This window comes from Protopterus annectens, chromosome 5.part0 (assembly GCF_019279795.1).
Source record: "Protopterus annectens isolate FY-2018-M chromosome 5.part0, PAN1.0, whole genome shotgun sequence".
NCBI lineage: Eukaryota > Metazoa > Chordata > Ceratodontiformes > Protopteridae > Protopterus > Protopterus annectens.
In genome coordinates this window covers 1,886,853,872-1,886,870,534 of record NC_056735.1, presented here as the reverse complement: position 1 = coordinate 1,886,870,534, position 16,663 = coordinate 1,886,853,872, and the positions used below count along the sequence as shown (strand labels likewise).

Below are 16,663 nucleotides of genomic sequence, written 5' to 3'. Positions count from 1 at the left end.
GCTGTGTCTGATTCTGCAGACTTAGTTCAAATTACTCTATTGCTTTTTGAATGCAGTAATTCAGTGATCTCAGCTGTACAAGTTTATCCAGTAGACATCAGGTCAGGCCATGTCCACTGACATCATTGTCAATCACTGTTGACTGGAATAGTTTGAGAAGCCAGCTGAAGCACACTTAAAGCTTAGGGCTATCAACCTGAAGTTTCCTCCCCCAACCCCTCTGACCAGTGACATTGATGACCTTTCAAGGAGCTACTTTCCCCCATGCTATTATCTCCATCACTGAAGAGCATCACCAACTCTTGTATTTGTTTTTTCAATCTGCAGCAATGATTAATTTGCTAGTGCCTGTGCCCTAGGATTAATGCCTTTGCCTTTCCAGCACTCTTTTGTCTACATTAGTTTTGCCAGCTCCTGTAAAGACTCTTACACCCATACCATCAATGTAAAGTATTTTGGAATGTCATTCTTCCAAACTTTAGTCTTGCCAGCATTGACACTGGTACAAAGATGTCAAATCTTTGTCCACTACAGAGCACGATTTCCTCACTACTGGTTCTTCTGATGTTGATACCCTTGACATTGATGGCTATATTGAAGTCTGCTGCTCCCAATCTATGAGTATTCCAACCCATTACATCACTTTCCCCTGCAGAAGGATCAGAGTTTCTTAGGTCTTCTGCAGTCTTTTCCCTCAAGAGTCTGTAGTAAATCAATCCTTTACACCTCCAACTCTTAGCCCCCTACCAAGAGACCTAGGAAGGCTCTTACCAAAATGGAGCTCATTGAGTCTCTTTTATACTCTCCTATAGAAGATCTGTGTGATGTAGGGGGGCATATCACATATTTCCCTGCTTGAAGACCCTGACTTTGGGGAACACTTTCAGTTAGTGCACTTGAAAGGTATCTGGCTATTGGAGACAATGCCCTCTCTGCAGAGGAGATTGCAGATGGTGTGCAGGCTTATTGTGAAGGTCTCCTGGATGTCTCAGCCCCTGATGGCCATTTTAAAAGATACCAACAATGCTGTGTGTGAGAATCCAGACATGGTGGGTAATGGCCTAAGAAAGATGACTGTCTTTTGGTCCTCTGGGGAGTATTTCATTTGGGCAGAGACTCCTAAACCAATAAGTATGGTCACTATAGTAGCCCTAAAAAGGCACCAGCTCTTCAGAGTCCAGTTGTCTATCCTGTCAAGGAGCCCCATGCAATAACCAGGTTTGGAAAACATGTTTGCATCTGCCATATTGTCATTATGGGCACTGGACTACCTCATGTACATGGTGTATTTCCAAAGAAATTTGGCTGATAAAATGCACTAGGCATTGGAAGGCTTGCCAGAGGGTTCACTGAAAGAAAAGTTAATGTCTCACTTTTCAATCTGTTCCAATATGAGTAACCTCATGATCCACGTGCTGTACAGTGTGGCAGAGACAACTGCTCAGGTGGCAGGATCTGGCATTACCTTATGCTGCCACTCCTGGCTAAACTTAACAGACTCTGCCAAGAACACAAATGTGATATTGAATACTCCTTTTCAGGTCCTCTTTTGTTTAGCAAAAGGCTTAATAGCATCTAGAAAATATGGAAACACAGGGCTAGACCATTCTTGTTGGTGGTGTGAAATTCCAGTCTGCATAGCATTTTTTTCAGCAGATTACTTGGAATTTAGCATCAGATGTTGTTCAGTAGGGTACACAGCAGCATTAACAGCAAATGGAGACTGACTGAAAGAGTAATTTCCCCCTATTCCGTCTTCCAAGATGATAATTGGCCAAAAGGTAAGGATCTTGACATTCCTGGGTGGCTACCACTGGCACATAAGTAGTCAGCAGCAGTCCTGATAAGTTTTCTATCTCATTCTAGAAGTACTCAAGGGTAATTTTTCCTCTACTTGAAAGTTTGCAAAAAAACTACCAGGAATAACTAGGTTAGAGAAATGACATTTAAAGGGTACTAAATCCCCTTTGTTGTCCTACCCCAGTCTCCTTTGGTACCCATACCAGACATCCCATTCCATCAACAACAAACAGCATGGAAGGAAATATTAAGTTTCTAACAAAAAAGAGCTATCCAAGAGACTACTCTTTTTGGTATAGAGGAAGACGAAAGACCTCAGACTCATATTGGATCTCAGTGGCTGAAAATTTGCTTTTCCCAAAAGAAACCATTTTTGATTGTCATGGTGCAGTCTGTCATTTCTTGTTTATCTAAAAGAAGCTGGATGTGCTTTTTTGGTCCTCCTACACACCTCCCTACACATCAAAATCACCAAGGCTTCCAAGAGATTTTTGCATTTCTGTGGCAATACCAGGCCACACTTCAGGCCCAAGATATTCACCTAGTGGATGTTAGTAGTAGTAACTCATAATAATTTGCAGAGAGCCAAGATCTTACATTACAAAGGTGACTGGCTCCTTTTTGCACCTTCCATGACTGATCTGGTACACAACAGGGAGACTCTGTTCAAAGCATTTAATTCCCTGGAAAACACAAAAAAAAGAGTTAAAATGTTCTTTGGTTCAAACTTTAACCTTTATAAACACATTCCTTTGCTGGGTCTTTTTGCTGTAGGACAAGTTACATTCTCCTAGATTGCTTCCATTCGCTCATGTCAATCTGTTCCTGCTGATACTTATTTCAATGTCTTGTGCCTTGTGGTAGCTTTAGTTTTTATGATATCTTATGCTATATTTTATAAAAGGCTACTTCATTGGACTGTTTGTTTCCAACTCTTCAAGAATTATGACACACTGTGCTTTCTAGTCAATATACCTAAGGCATGTCATTCATATAATTAGTGGTGATTGAATCCCACTCATCTACTAGCTGAAAAATCCATTTAACCTGTAGACATCTCTGGCAACAGTCATCATGGATGTTTTTCTCTGTGGTGGGGGAGACACTATATTGGACAGACAGATCAGGGTACCTCATCACCTCAGAAGTCTGACGTCTGCATGTGTCTTAGAGATGACAGCTGCTCTTCTGATGCTAATCTTTCAAGACTGCCTACCTGTGGTATAGTCAGACCATATGTCTGGTATATCAGCAATGGGCGGGGAGGGGGGGGCATGATTTTACCTGCTTTGTTGAGTATCCGTGACAGTCTGACCACAGCATCACATTTTACCACTTACTAATTGTCAGTCATATTCCACAGAAAGCCATTTGCATAGTGATCAGATTGTGATGTTGCCTTTTGGTGCATCAATAAGATGGAGAATTATTCATTTTAAGGTAATTAAGGCAAGTCGGTGTTTTGCAAGTTGTGTCTTTTTTACTGATGCTCCTGCTAGGGTAGAGGGGTAAGGCCAAATGTTCTCTGGTCCAGAGATGGGCTTCTAATCTTCCTTAAACCTTCTCTTTTGCCTTTACTGATAAGCCTAATCTACAAGAATAGAGTTTTCAAGGCCAAAAGTTTTCTCATAGCCCCTGTCCGACCATGGCAAATATGCTTTCCCCTGCTGTGCATATGTCTAATAATGAAGCCCCTTCACTTGTGACTTTTTATGATGCTGCTGTTTCTTTCATCAAGAAAACCCTGACCAGATTTTCATTTTATAAACTGGACACCATGGTTTCTGCAATTCCATTAATAACCAACAATCCTGTATTTCCAGACAACATGGTTACTACCTTCTTCTCAGAAGTTCTCCACTTAGCAGTCTTACTGCGATTAGTGGATCAACTTTTCTATCTGTGCATCAGTCAAGGGTTTAGATCACTTTTTAGCACATATTCCTTTGGTTGTCTCTTACCTAAAAATAAATATTTGACTGAGGGTCGAGCTGCTCTTCCATTAAAGTTCATTTGGCTGCTAACCCTAAGAAGTTCCATTCAGGAAATAACTCTCCTTTTCTTACCCTTTTCAAATATGTCCAATAATCGTTCTTTCTAAGCTTCAGTATCTTTATCACAGACCGTGTTCTCACTTATTTGCTTGATGTATTGAGAAGTGCTTATTGTGCTGCTGTGTCTATGATTGTTTCAGTGTATGCTATCTTGTATTTGTTAAAGATTTTGTTTTTTTATATATTGGATGAGTTTAAATACTTGCGGTCAATAGTTCAGAGTAACGGTGAGTGTGGAAGAGAGGTGAAGAAGAGAGTACAGGCAGGATGGAGTGGGTGGAGAAGAGTGTCAGGAGTGATTTGTGACAGACGAGTACCTGTAAGAGTGAAAGGGAAGGTCTACAAGAGGGTAGTGAGACCAGCTATGTTATATGGGTTGGAGACAGTGGCATTGACAAAAAGGCAGGAGTGTGAGCTGGATTTGGCAGAATTAAAGATGTTACGATTTGCACTGGGTGTGACAAGGGTGGACAGGATTAGGAATAAGTATATTAGAAGGTCAGCCCAGGTTGGAAGGTTTGGAGACAAAGCCAGAGAGGCATGATTACGTTGGTTTGGACATGTGCTGTGGAGGAATGCTGAGTATATTGGGAAAAAGATGCTAAGGATGAAGCTACCAGGTAACAGGAAAAGAGGAAGGCCTAAGATAAGGTTTATGGATGTGGTGAGAGAGGACATGCAGGTGGTTGGTGTGACAGAGCAAGATGCAGAGGACAGGAAGAAATGGAAACAGGTGATCTGCTGTGGCGACCCCTAATGGGAACAGCCGAAAGAAGATGATGATGTCTTTCTATATATTATCCTATTTTTTAGTTTAATAATTTAAATTCTAATTCCTTGCACTGCAAAGAAAAAGTATTAGTTTGTATTGCAATATATTATAACTAATGAATACCTGTGGCTCAGATCTTGACTAGAAAGTCTCCTGGGACTACTTTAATTTCATGGTTAGTAAATGCAAAATAAAATAAAATAAAAACAAGAAATTCTGTTAGTTTTGACTAGCAACTCTTAGTTTAGAACTTTTCCAATCCCCAGTTATTAATGATTGCTTGCTTAGTAAAACTGTCAACACTGGGGCATAGTACCAGGAGCATTTAGGTAAAAAGTGCTGTAGAAGTAGCCCTAGAAAGAAGTTGGTGGTCATCTGGAGGACTAGTAAAGTGGCCCAAAACAAATATTAAAAAATAATGCGGTTAGATTTGAAAACAGCTTGTTGATTCAGAATACGAGAATATGTAAATAGGATGTTCATATTTATTTATGATTTCATTTGCAGCCCTGTAGGATGAATGCAGCACCCATGAAAGTATATTCATGTGACAGTGTAGAAGGGGAATCATCTTGTATTTTTAGCCTAGTCTCATAAAAAAAGTTACACTTCACTGTATGTTAAAGAATAATTACCTGAAATGCACCATTTTTTCATATGATTGCTTCATATATTTAGGTTTTGTTTTTCATCCTGACAGACAGCAACAAGGGAATCACATTGCTGAAGACAGCTAACTAGACTGGCTGGTGTATGAGTGGTGTCAGTGTCCCTGTGGAATTAACAAAAAAAAAAAGAGAGAGAAAGATCCAGGAGGCACAAAATAGTTTCTACAGATAGAGGGTTTTCCCTGTAAGTGCAACAAATAGCCCAAATGGCAGTTCTGTTTGCCAATAAGATAATTTAAGGGGATTTGCGATGTAGATGTGGTAACTGATGATCATCATAGACTAGAAAAGCCGTTTCTTGAGTCATATGTATGTGGTATTATGGGTAGTCTGTTGGTAATGTTAGCTGGTACAGGCTGTTAATTATATGGACTCTACTGCAAACCACATGTAATTAGTTTTCAGTTTGAGCTGGTCCTGAGCCTACCCAGACTGTTGTATATTGTACAGAACATACAGAATTTTACAGCTTTTAAATTATGCATACTACTTCTGCTGTTCCAGCTGTTGTGTTGAATTGTGAGTTTTCATTACTGATTTTAAATCATTTAAAGAGTTGCTGACAGCAGCACAATAACTTTTAATATTTTGTTAACCACACGGAACTACTTTTATCATAGAAATTATTTATTGTCTAAAAATTGTTTTTTTTGAAAAGCTAGTGTATACATACTCCTGTGAATCTTTGTGCATGTGCATGTTCTTTGAGACCTTAATGACTTCATCTGTCTTATTTTGCTGTTTTATGTTTATTCTTCTGTTTAGTCATTACATTTCTCATTCACTGTGCTTAAGTTCATCATTGTATGTTTTGCTGTACCATATTGTCTTATCTTAAAAATACTTCTTGGTCATTTAATGCCTGCCCTGGCATGCCCAGTCATCTCTTTTGTAGTATGCCTTTCATTTGTTGCCTTCTAGGTTCACCTCTGTTCTTTATGGGAGTTTTAGTGCCAAACAATAACTGACTGTGAGTGTGTCACAGTCACTTGCATCCTCCCCCTCCTCAGAGAAATTTGTAGTTACCAGTTCCAGGTCAGAAAGGAAGTGATACCAACAACACTGACATCACACTGTAGCATAAGGGCAGTACATGTTAATAGGCTGTGATCTCATTCAGGCTGCACGGTAAACTGAAATGCCTTTATTATTTATTGACTTAATTGCAGGGGAAGATGCTACCTCTCAACTGTACAGATTTTCACAGAATGTCCAGATTTTTTCCTCATGTTTTTAGTCTGTTCTTTATAAAATTTGTGATTTTCTGGATTTTTGCAGCAAATCACTGAGGAGTGAATTGAATAAATAATGACAGTCATTCGAGTTTCAGACTTCATATCCTTCAGAAAAGGCATGGTAAAACAAAACCTATTATAAAAGCAACTTTATAAGTTTATAAGAGCAATATTTAAAATATGCCCCTATTTTTGAAGCTTTATCTCCCCATTATTTTTGGCTTTGGTTAGATTTTTTTGTGCTAAGATGTTGAGAGCTATGTATAGGTTATTACTAGGCTAACTGCCCATGTAGGCTATTAAGCCTAGCCAATTACCCCATGTCAGAATCAAACCCTGCACCTTGTGTCTATATTAACCATTATACCAACCTTTTGCGATCCAGGGACTGCTGATGCTACTTGTCTTTCACATGATTTTCTGGATTGTCTTGAACACCTTCTCTAGTTTCCTTTCCAAAGTGTGCAGTACTGTTACTGTAAATATAAGGGTCTATACCAGATAGTCGAAGTTCTGTAACTCCAAATACCTAATGGTCGAACCATTATGTTTGAAGTTACAGAACTTCGACTATGTAAAAAAAAAATAAAAAAACAACGGACAAAATAATAAAGTGTTGTAAGCAGAGGGGCAGTCCCCCCCTGCACCCTCCCACCCCCCACTACTTAAATAACGAAACTCTAAGATCACACCACATTGAAGTGAATGGAAACCTCCGCTTATGGAGATTTCCATTCAAACGCTCAAACTTCTACAAATTCAAACATATGGTCTCGACCGTATGTGGTTTGAACTTGTAAAAGTACTACTACGTGACAGGAACCCTAAATCTAAGTGCAATTAAATGATTCAAAAAACAGTGAATTTTGTCTCAGAGCTACTTCATCCAAAAATGAAAGGAAACATAAAAAGTATCATAGAGCTGGGAAGCCAAAGCAGAATATGTGTGTCAGAATACAGTATCTACTGTGTATCCTAGGGACAATATCATAGGAGGTTACTAGGCTAATGGCCCTGGGCCCCTTACAAACATAGCCAAGAGTTTATCCCCCCAAAAAAACCTCATTCAGCACCTGTCTCCCCTGTCAGTGAGGGACACAGGTGGAACCCCTGGGATGAATTTGTGGTTTCCCATCCACTCATCAAGGTTGTACTTGAAGAGGATCAGCGAGGTGCTCTGTTTGATGTGTATGGGAAGTCTATTCCAGAGACGGGGCAGGCTCTGGGAAACAAACCTCTCTCATAGGATCATAGGAAGTTAATAGGCTATTGACCCTGAGGCCCTTACAAGCCTAGCCAAGAATTTAGCCCATGTTCCAACAAGTCAACACCCTATGCCACTGTCCAGCAGGGACATAGGTAGAATTCCAGGGGTGTATTTTCTGTTCCCCATCCAGTTATCCAGGTTGCGCTTAAAAATGTTTAATGAGGTACTCTGCTTTATGCGGAGAGGGAGTCTATTCCACAAAAGGGGGAGTCTCTGGTACACAAATCTGTCCCGCCAACAAGTCCTATTGATGTCACAGACCAGGTTGAGGTCTTGCATGCAGGTTACTCGAGTGGAGCTTGACTTTTGGATATGCAGCAGTCCCATCAGGGCGGGGTCTGAGATTGCTTTGTATGCCAGACAGAGGTCACCTCTGAGGAGTCTGTAGGAGATTGAGTAGTGGGACAGGGCTTTTAGCTTGTCTATGTAGGGTAGATGTTTGAGGCCCTGGATTCTTCTGGTGATGAACCTTTGTGGTCCGTCCAGCTGCTGCATGTGCTTTGCGAGGTAGATGCAGAAAGGGAAATTATATTCAATAATTTGTCTTATAAGGGAAGAATACAGGGATGTTATGACCACCTTGTCCCTGGATGAAATACTCTTACTAATGAGGTGGACTATGTAGAGGCTTCCATCCAACGGAAGCAATATGGTGGTCAAAAGTCAGTTTACTATCAATTTGGGTTCCCATGTCCCTCACGACTGATTGAGTGCTTAGTACCTTATTATCAGTGTGATAATTTGTGGGGACGTCATTCTCCCCAAAAGGGATGAGGATGCATTTTTTGGCATTCAGTGTGAGACCATATTTTTGGCACCAGTCATTTGTTTGGGTGAAACCCTCTTGGAGGATGTCCACATCACTAGGGGAATTGATGACAGCACACAGCTTGCAGTCATCTGCAAACTTCGTCAGCCATAGCCCACTAGACTTAGGCTGCACCTTTGAGAAGTATATCCCAAACAGCAGAGGCCCCAAGACCATTCCCTGGGGTGCACTGCTTGTTACAGGTCTACTACTTGAGGTGGCTTCCCCTATTTTGACTAGGTGGGTTCTATCAGTAAGCCAGTTTGCTACCCATCTGGTAACATATGGATTGATGCTTAGTTGACAGAGTTTATCTATTATACCTAAATGGGAAATAGTACTGAAGGCCTTAGCCAGGTCAAGGTAAGCGGTGATCATCTTCCCCTTGTCTATGGCCTTGGTGACTGTCTCAAAGAAGTCAACCATATTTAACAGGCATGACCTCCCTTTGACAAAAACCAGACTGTGTCGGCTCAAGTGTCTGGAGGTTGCCAATGTCCTTGTTATTGAGGTCCATGATAATCCACTCAATGGTAGACATGCACTCATTTAAACACTAATAAAGATTTATTTCCACAGGAAATTAATAATAATAATAATAATAATAATAATAATAATAATAATAATAATAGTAATAATAATAGTAATAATCAGTGCAGAGTCCCTAATCCTAGGGAAGGTAAGAGCTAAACTGAGAGAAACTACAGAAGAAGGAAAAATCATCCTTGAGTACATTTCTGACAATTAAACTTCATGGTAAATAGAAGTATAATATAAAAAATAATAAGGCTAAGAATTATAACCTAGGTAGACTACTAAGGCATGATCTTGAAATGCCTAGCTCAAGAGTTACCGTTCATTTATTAATTGTATGTAATTATTCATTACCACTTAATAGTTTATCATTATATTTAATTTATTCATTTGTTAACTGGGCAAACCCACTAGATTCAAGGGCTTCTTTTCAGGAGTGACCTAGGATCAGTGGCTGATTATAATATGGGAGATTTGGGTGGCCATCCAGGGCCCATGAATTCAGGGGGTCCACTAAAGTAGTAAAACAAATATTCTGGTTACTTAAAATAGTTTTGTTACATTCAGCATGTAAGCTAAATTTACTTAGCTTAAGTGCTGAACATAACAGTGGCAAGCTTTATAATTTTTTTAATAAAGTGTTCAAAAGCCAGCCCAGTGAGAAATGCTCCAGGCACATGTCTTTGGAATGTGGGAGGAAACCGGAGTACCTGGGAGAATCCACATGAATGCAGGGAGGACATGCAGACTCCGCACAAAATGTACCCCGGCCAAAAATCAAACTGGCGAACCTCTTGCTGTGAGGCAAAAACGCAACTGCTGCACCACCCAGTTCAGCATTTGTTTGTACTTAGGATGATGACTCTATTTCTGCACATCCATTATGTGCCCATGACTGCAACACCATGATAACGAGATACTTTAATCAGGTAGAACAGTGATGTGGGAGGTTTGAATGGCAGAAGCAGGGAATTTTGACATTAGAATTAGAATATAGCATTCAGACTGCAGCCTGCAGTCAAGTAAGTAGATCACAGCTGTACAATGAGTTGCAGAACGTATTTTCAGAGTGGAGAGAATAAAGACATGAGACTAATGAAATACCTCAGAGCACCTGCCATTCTAAAATAAAAATTAAAATAAAAAAAAAAAAACTTTAATCAAGAAAGAGTGAGTGCCACTGTCTTATGTATTGGATAAATTAATGTGATATGAAAGAGCTCTGTATTTCTTGATTAACGTTTTTATTTTTTCTATAATGCAACATGTCTAGTAGTATTTAATTTCTGTTTGACCTCCATCTCCAGTGAATATAGTCCATTTTTTTATCTTTGGAAATTGTTACCCATTATTTTTGTTCTTGTAACTGTCCTTGATTTTGAAGAATGTCTCTGATTTTCACCTAATTTCTGTTCTGTTTCTAGTAAAATTTGAGGAATGCAGTAAGTAAAGACAGATGTCAGAGATGTTCTTCATTTGATATCTGCTACAGCAGCCTAAGCAATATGGGTTATGTCCTGTCAGAGACATAATGGCCAGCCAACTTACAGATCTTCAGGGCACCTTCCACATGACCAAACAGTTAGTGCAAGCATTTAATAAAAAGTAAGGTGCTCTTTCTGGGAATAACTTAAGCCCAAATGTGGTGGGTACATAAGGGTTCGCAGAGGCATGAATTATCTCCCTACTTCTTTGCTGCCACCCCGAATGCAGAATTTCTCTTTGTTGTTGGTCTATGAGATGTAAGACTGATACAGCTTCCAAGTCAGTGGGCAGATAAGTACCTGAATGGGGACACTTCCTCTTTGTATTGTTTTTCTTAATTATTGTGCATGCCATTGAAGAGAGGGGGAAAAGTTACAGTTGAAGGCAAATCCCTCACAGGGACCACCATTTAAAGTGACTTTTTTGCCTGGGAGTAGAACATAATTACATAGATTGTGCTATCTGTCAGTCCTTTGTCCCGAAGTCCCTTCATGGCCATCTCAATTAATTTAAAATATATTTAGAAAACCAAGGGCTCAAAGAGCTCTTGCACAGCACAACATTCTCTGAACCTTCTCTCCTCAATGTCCAACTGTTACCAAAAAAAAAAGCCCTAAGAAGTCAAATCATCAGGCTTCTGCTGCCTAGCCTGGTCAAGACATCTCGGTTGTGTCACTTATGGAGTCTTTGAACCATCTGATTCCTTTGGCTGATTTCTCTGTCATGACTCCATCAGAGGCTGATCTGTGGCAGCCAACTCACACATCCATTGTGGCAGACCAAATGTTTACTTTAGAAGAGACTGGGGAACCTTGGCTGGATATCTCAAAGGGATTGCAGTGGATTCCTCAGATTTTAGTTAGGGAAGTGGTACCCAGTAACATAATCAAAGTCTGTCAGGGCTCTAAGCTATTGTGTTTTGTTCAGGCACACAACAAGAAAAAGAAAAAATCAGAAGACCAAACATACTTGTCCTGCCCAGACCGTAAGAGATCCTGAAAATGAATGGGAGGAGTTTACAAAGGGGCTTGATGTCTCTCAAGCTCCTCAATACTATCATGGTGTTCATGCTGCTGTTCCTCCCTCTTCCACCTCTTTGAAGAAAGAGGGCTTCTTCCTCTGACAAAGATCAAGATTCAGAAGATGATAGTCTGGACTCTTCTTCTCGAATTCATTCCCCTGTGACCATTGCTTCTATGAAGATGACACTCTTATCACCAGATTTTCCCTTAGAAAATATTCTTTTCAAGATACTGTGGTTAGCTAAGGGAGCATTTTAAGTGGGAGGGTATCAAGATCTCTAATGTTCAGCAGAGGTATTCTGATTTTTGGGCATGGGTGCACCCTCTACCATTCCCCCTGTTTTGGAGGACCTTTTGGATACCTTTACTAATGCCTCTTTGAATCCAGAATCCCAACCCCCTTGCTTCAAAGAAACCTGATATATTTTATAAAGAACATGATGCTCAGAAATTCCTTTAAAAACATGTTATGACCCAACTGTGATTTCCCTTTCTACTGAGAAGCCTGTCAAGCTATTGCACTGCCCTAATGTGTTGCCCACAGACAAGTATAGCAGGGCTATGGACAGGTATGACAAAAGAGTCTATCCCTCTGTAACCTTAACCTTTAGGGCAATTAATTACAAGACCTATATAACAGAGTATCTCTTATCCATCCTGTCTAACATGGGTGAAGTGATTAATGTTTTGGCAGAATCTGAAAATAAGTCTTCTGCTCTGTATTTGCTTAAATCTCTCACTTGGACAGACACCCTATCAAGTGAAGTTATGATGCTGCTGATGCACCTTCTCAAGTCGTTGCTTTTGGATCTGTTATATACTGGTATTCCTGGATAAGACTATAATCTTTACTAGAAGATGTTGAGGCCAAACTCCTGGATTACCCTCTGAATATACAACATCTGTTTGGCTGTACAGCTGCAGATCCTATTAAATTCTTACAAGAAAGGGGGGGGGGGTTATGCAGGATTTAAAGCAGATTTTCCTTTCTCACTATCCAAGTTCCAGAGGAATTATCCAGTTAAGGCTTGTCTTTGTGTTAGGAGAGATATAAAACAATCTCAGAAGGGTAAAAGAGCTTACAAAAAGAGATTTCATGATAAATCATGGCAGGATGTCATGAGTTATAATCCCTCTTTTCCTGACAAACCTGCCTCCTTATGACCATCTACCTTTATCTTGCCACTTTCCTCTTAGCCAGGTTCCCATATCCCAACAAACACTTACATTTCTCTACCGGCTTGGAAGTCAATCACAACAAATAGGTGGGTTCTATCATATCACAAGGTTACAGAATGCTTTGGAAGACTCTTACACCCTTTTTTTGAATTTCTCAGCCACCTCAATCAGTTGCCTCTTGTTCTTCCTCTTTTTTCTGGAAATCCTTTCTCAGGGAACTATTCAACCAGTTCTCCCCAGCCTGACATAGGATTTTACCTCAAGATGTTCCTAATTCCCAGAAAGGAGAGAACCCAGGAGGCAATTTTTGACCTGTCCTTTCTCAATACATTTTCAATGTTCCAAGTTTCAAAATGCTAACCTTCCAGTCTCTATTCTATATGATTCTAGTTTTTCTAGTGACTTGGATTTGAAGGATGCTTACCTTCACATTTCCATCCATCGTCTTTTTAGGAAATACTTGATATTCTGCAACTCTTCATCTCATTTTCTGTTTTCTGCTTTACCCTTTAGCCTTTCTACTTTCCAAGGACATTAACAAAGTGCTTAGTTCTTGTCATTGCCTTGTGCAAACTCCAGGGAATGCCAGTTTTCCCCTACCTAGATGACCTTCTTTTACAATCTCCTTCTCAGAAACCCTTCTGAAGGATCACAGTTTCCCAGTGAACCTTCTACACAATCTGTGATTCACCTTGAATCTAAAGAAGTCTGTTTTGACTCCTTCTCTGGACCTGATCTTCTTAGGGTGCAGGATCAACACTTTAACAATGAAAACTTTCCTTCCTTTGGAAAAAGTTTTGATCTGATGTTGTCAGTCTTCATTCATTCTTGACAGATGGGTTCAGTTCCAACCTTTCGGAACTGACTCGGCCATTAAACATAGCTCGCTTTAGCCAAAAACTCTGGAGCTAAGGCTCTGCCCACAATAACCCTCTTCCCATTACCTCAGATCTCATTTGCCTCTCTGAAAATTGGACATGTCAGCTAATACTTTCGGCTAAGTGCTTTCTTTTTGTACTTTATTAGTGCCTTTTTCTTGTATTTCTTCATCAATAACTTACTATTCCTTTTGTGACTGTTTGACTGTTTTCTGCTGTTTTTCTACACATCCCTTTTACCCAACGGTATTTCTAGTTACCATTGTTGGTAACAGGCCTTCCCTACCTTTCTCTTCCTACCATTGGTAGTCTGGATACCATTGTTGGTCTTCTTTCATTCTCTTTACCCCTTGGGTATTTCTGGTATAGCATTGCTGGTACATCTTGTCTAAAAAAAAAAAAATCTCTCTCCCTTCTGTCTGTGAGTGTGAACTCAGTATGGCAGAAAAACAAAAAGGGACATCCGGTTTCAAGCAATCTCAGGACTGTGGCAGAAAGATGCCCAATTCTGATAGGCATCTTTCTTGCATATATTGTTTGGGTGGCCCATATCTGGATATTACTTGTAAAATTTGTCAGGGCTGTAGTGCCCATACTTTAACAGAGAGGCATAACAAACTCATTTTGAAAGGCTTGTTGAAGTGTTCTTTTAGTGAAGACCTCTGTAAAACTGAGACTTCTAAATCTTTGAAGCCAGATACCAAAAAGAGGAGCCATTCTGTGCCAACCTCACCATCAGAGCATGAGGTAAAGTCTCATAAGTTTCAGGCTCCACCTGTCTCCTTGGAACCGAAATCCAAAGTACCTTAACTGACAGAATCGGCATCTTCAGCACTGACAATGGCTCAGTCTCTATCGGTACTGACGGTTATTGAACTAATTCAGACTACTTCGGCACTGAGCACTGTTCCTAGTGCCTTCGACCTCTTTGGCACTAACAATAGTTACTGCACCAGCATCACATTCTTCTCATTTGGTTCCGGCTTCCCCTTCTGATGCAGAGAGTCAAACCAGTAATACTTCCCAGGACTAGATATTCCCCTTCAGTGGGCCTATTCTTGGGTCAGCTCCCCAGCCCCTTTGTGGATAGGCCTGACTTCCCTTCTGGAATGTCGCTCTGTTCTGCCAGGAGTCTCTCCGGATTGGATGTAGTTAGATTGGTGGACCAGCTTTTGGCATCCAGGGGTCTTTGCACCTACATAGACATCTCTCCCTCCCAGAGCCGAGGCTTTCTGTCCAAGGACTCCACCAATTTATCCTCCTTCAACCGACTTCCAAGGTTTGGTGCCCTCCACTTTGATGCTCCCAGTACCAGCTACCTCAGTGTAGACGGTGGACCTCACTTCAGCATGGAGATCGCCACTGTTGCCTTTGGCTCCCTTGGATCCATTGCACACCTGGGACTGTTTGTCTGTCAGTTCTGAGACCCTTAGTATGGTTCTGGTTGTTTCTACTGCCCCGTCTCAGAACCATGGTGGTTTTGAGCCCTCTCCTGGCTCCTGCTCTGGGTGGCAGCATATCAGAGCAGGGTGTGACCCTAGTTTTGAAGTTGTCTTTCTCGGTTCCGGGCTGCCATCCCTCTTCATGTGCACCTGCCTTCCAGATCATGGAGAGAGTTTTGGCCTCAGCAGGCTCCCAGCTGGCTCCATCCTCGTCGGAGTGCCATATTTTCATATCATCTGGTTCGCTGCTGTTTCAATCTACTACGTCTGGGCAGCAGGTACAGGAGCTGGAAGACACCCCTGTTCAGGGTCCCCCTGATACAGAGTCTTCTTCAGAATTTCCACCTGAGGAGCCACCCCATAAGAGGACATGCAAGAGGAAGAACTTCAATTCTCCAGAAAAATTGCCACCAAAGACACAGATTACGATGAAGGGGAAGGTTCCACTGGGCACCCCCTGAAGTTATCTCAGACATCCTGGAAATACTGAAACAGAGGGGTGATTGGAAGCCCTGTTACCCATCCTCTGAGGAATTTGTGTTCTTCCAAGCTTTTCATGCCTGCCCGTCTACTTCTTGGCTGGACCCCACCCACGGGCGATCTAATTAAGCAGATTGTTCAACAGGTGTTGAAGGCTGCTGATTCCATAAAGTCCACTCCCAGCAGGCCAGATAAAATTTTAACAGCCCCAGATGATCAGCCCCATTGGTTAAAGGTCTAGCAATGGATCCCATGGTGGTGGTGGCGGCCACCAAGAAGGAGCTTGCTGAGAAGAGTTCTACTGTCCATCCTCCTGAGAGTCTAGGACAATGGACAGATTTGAGAAGCGAGCTTTTACTTCATTGGCCTTCTGTATTAGGTCCTTCAACTTCTTGGCAAATTTTCTAGACTCCAAAGGGATCTGATGACTGAGCTTTCAGACACCCTTGCAGGAGCTGTGTTTGATGAGGTACAGGACAAGGTTGCCTCACAGCTTGGCACCCTGGGTTCTATCTCAAACTTGTCCATGCGGCTCATTGCCCATGCAGTCAAAGGGACAACTAGGGCAGAGGGTACAGGCATTGCCATAAGGCAACACACCTGGATGCACTTGTGTGACTTCATAGAACCCCTTAAGTCTTCCTTTGTCAATGCTTCAGTTGACACATCCTCCTTGTTTGGCCCAAAAGTTAGAGACACACTAGCCAGGTGTGAGAAGGATGGAAAGACCCTTTCTGCCATGGGCATTCATTTTTCTATTCCTCAATGATCCTATTCTAGGAATTAGAGGAGTGGGAAAATGTGATTTAAAAAATCCCAAGGGCCTTTTCGTGATGCAAGTAGTGAGTTCTCCTCCCCTAAGGCAGAGGGGGGAACTCTACTGGAAGACGTCCTCCCCGTGACAGAGGGGGTCAGTGTAATAAGGGCTCCAGAGATTCCTTTTCCTGACAACCCTACCAGCGATCCTGAAGGGCAGCTCAATTGCTTACCTCTGGAAGCAGTTGGGGGAAGATTTTCACAGCACCAATCTGCCTGATTT

General features: G+C 41.3%; 1 long non-coding RNA gene across 1 annotated transcript in view; it reads left to right on the top strand.

Annotated features, from left to right (window-relative positions):
- LOC122801967 overlaps window positions 1–16,663 on the top strand; it is a 1,870,547-nt gene that overhangs the window by 827,563 nt on the left and 1,026,321 nt on the right. The gene's annotated exons all lie outside the window — the stretch shown is intronic.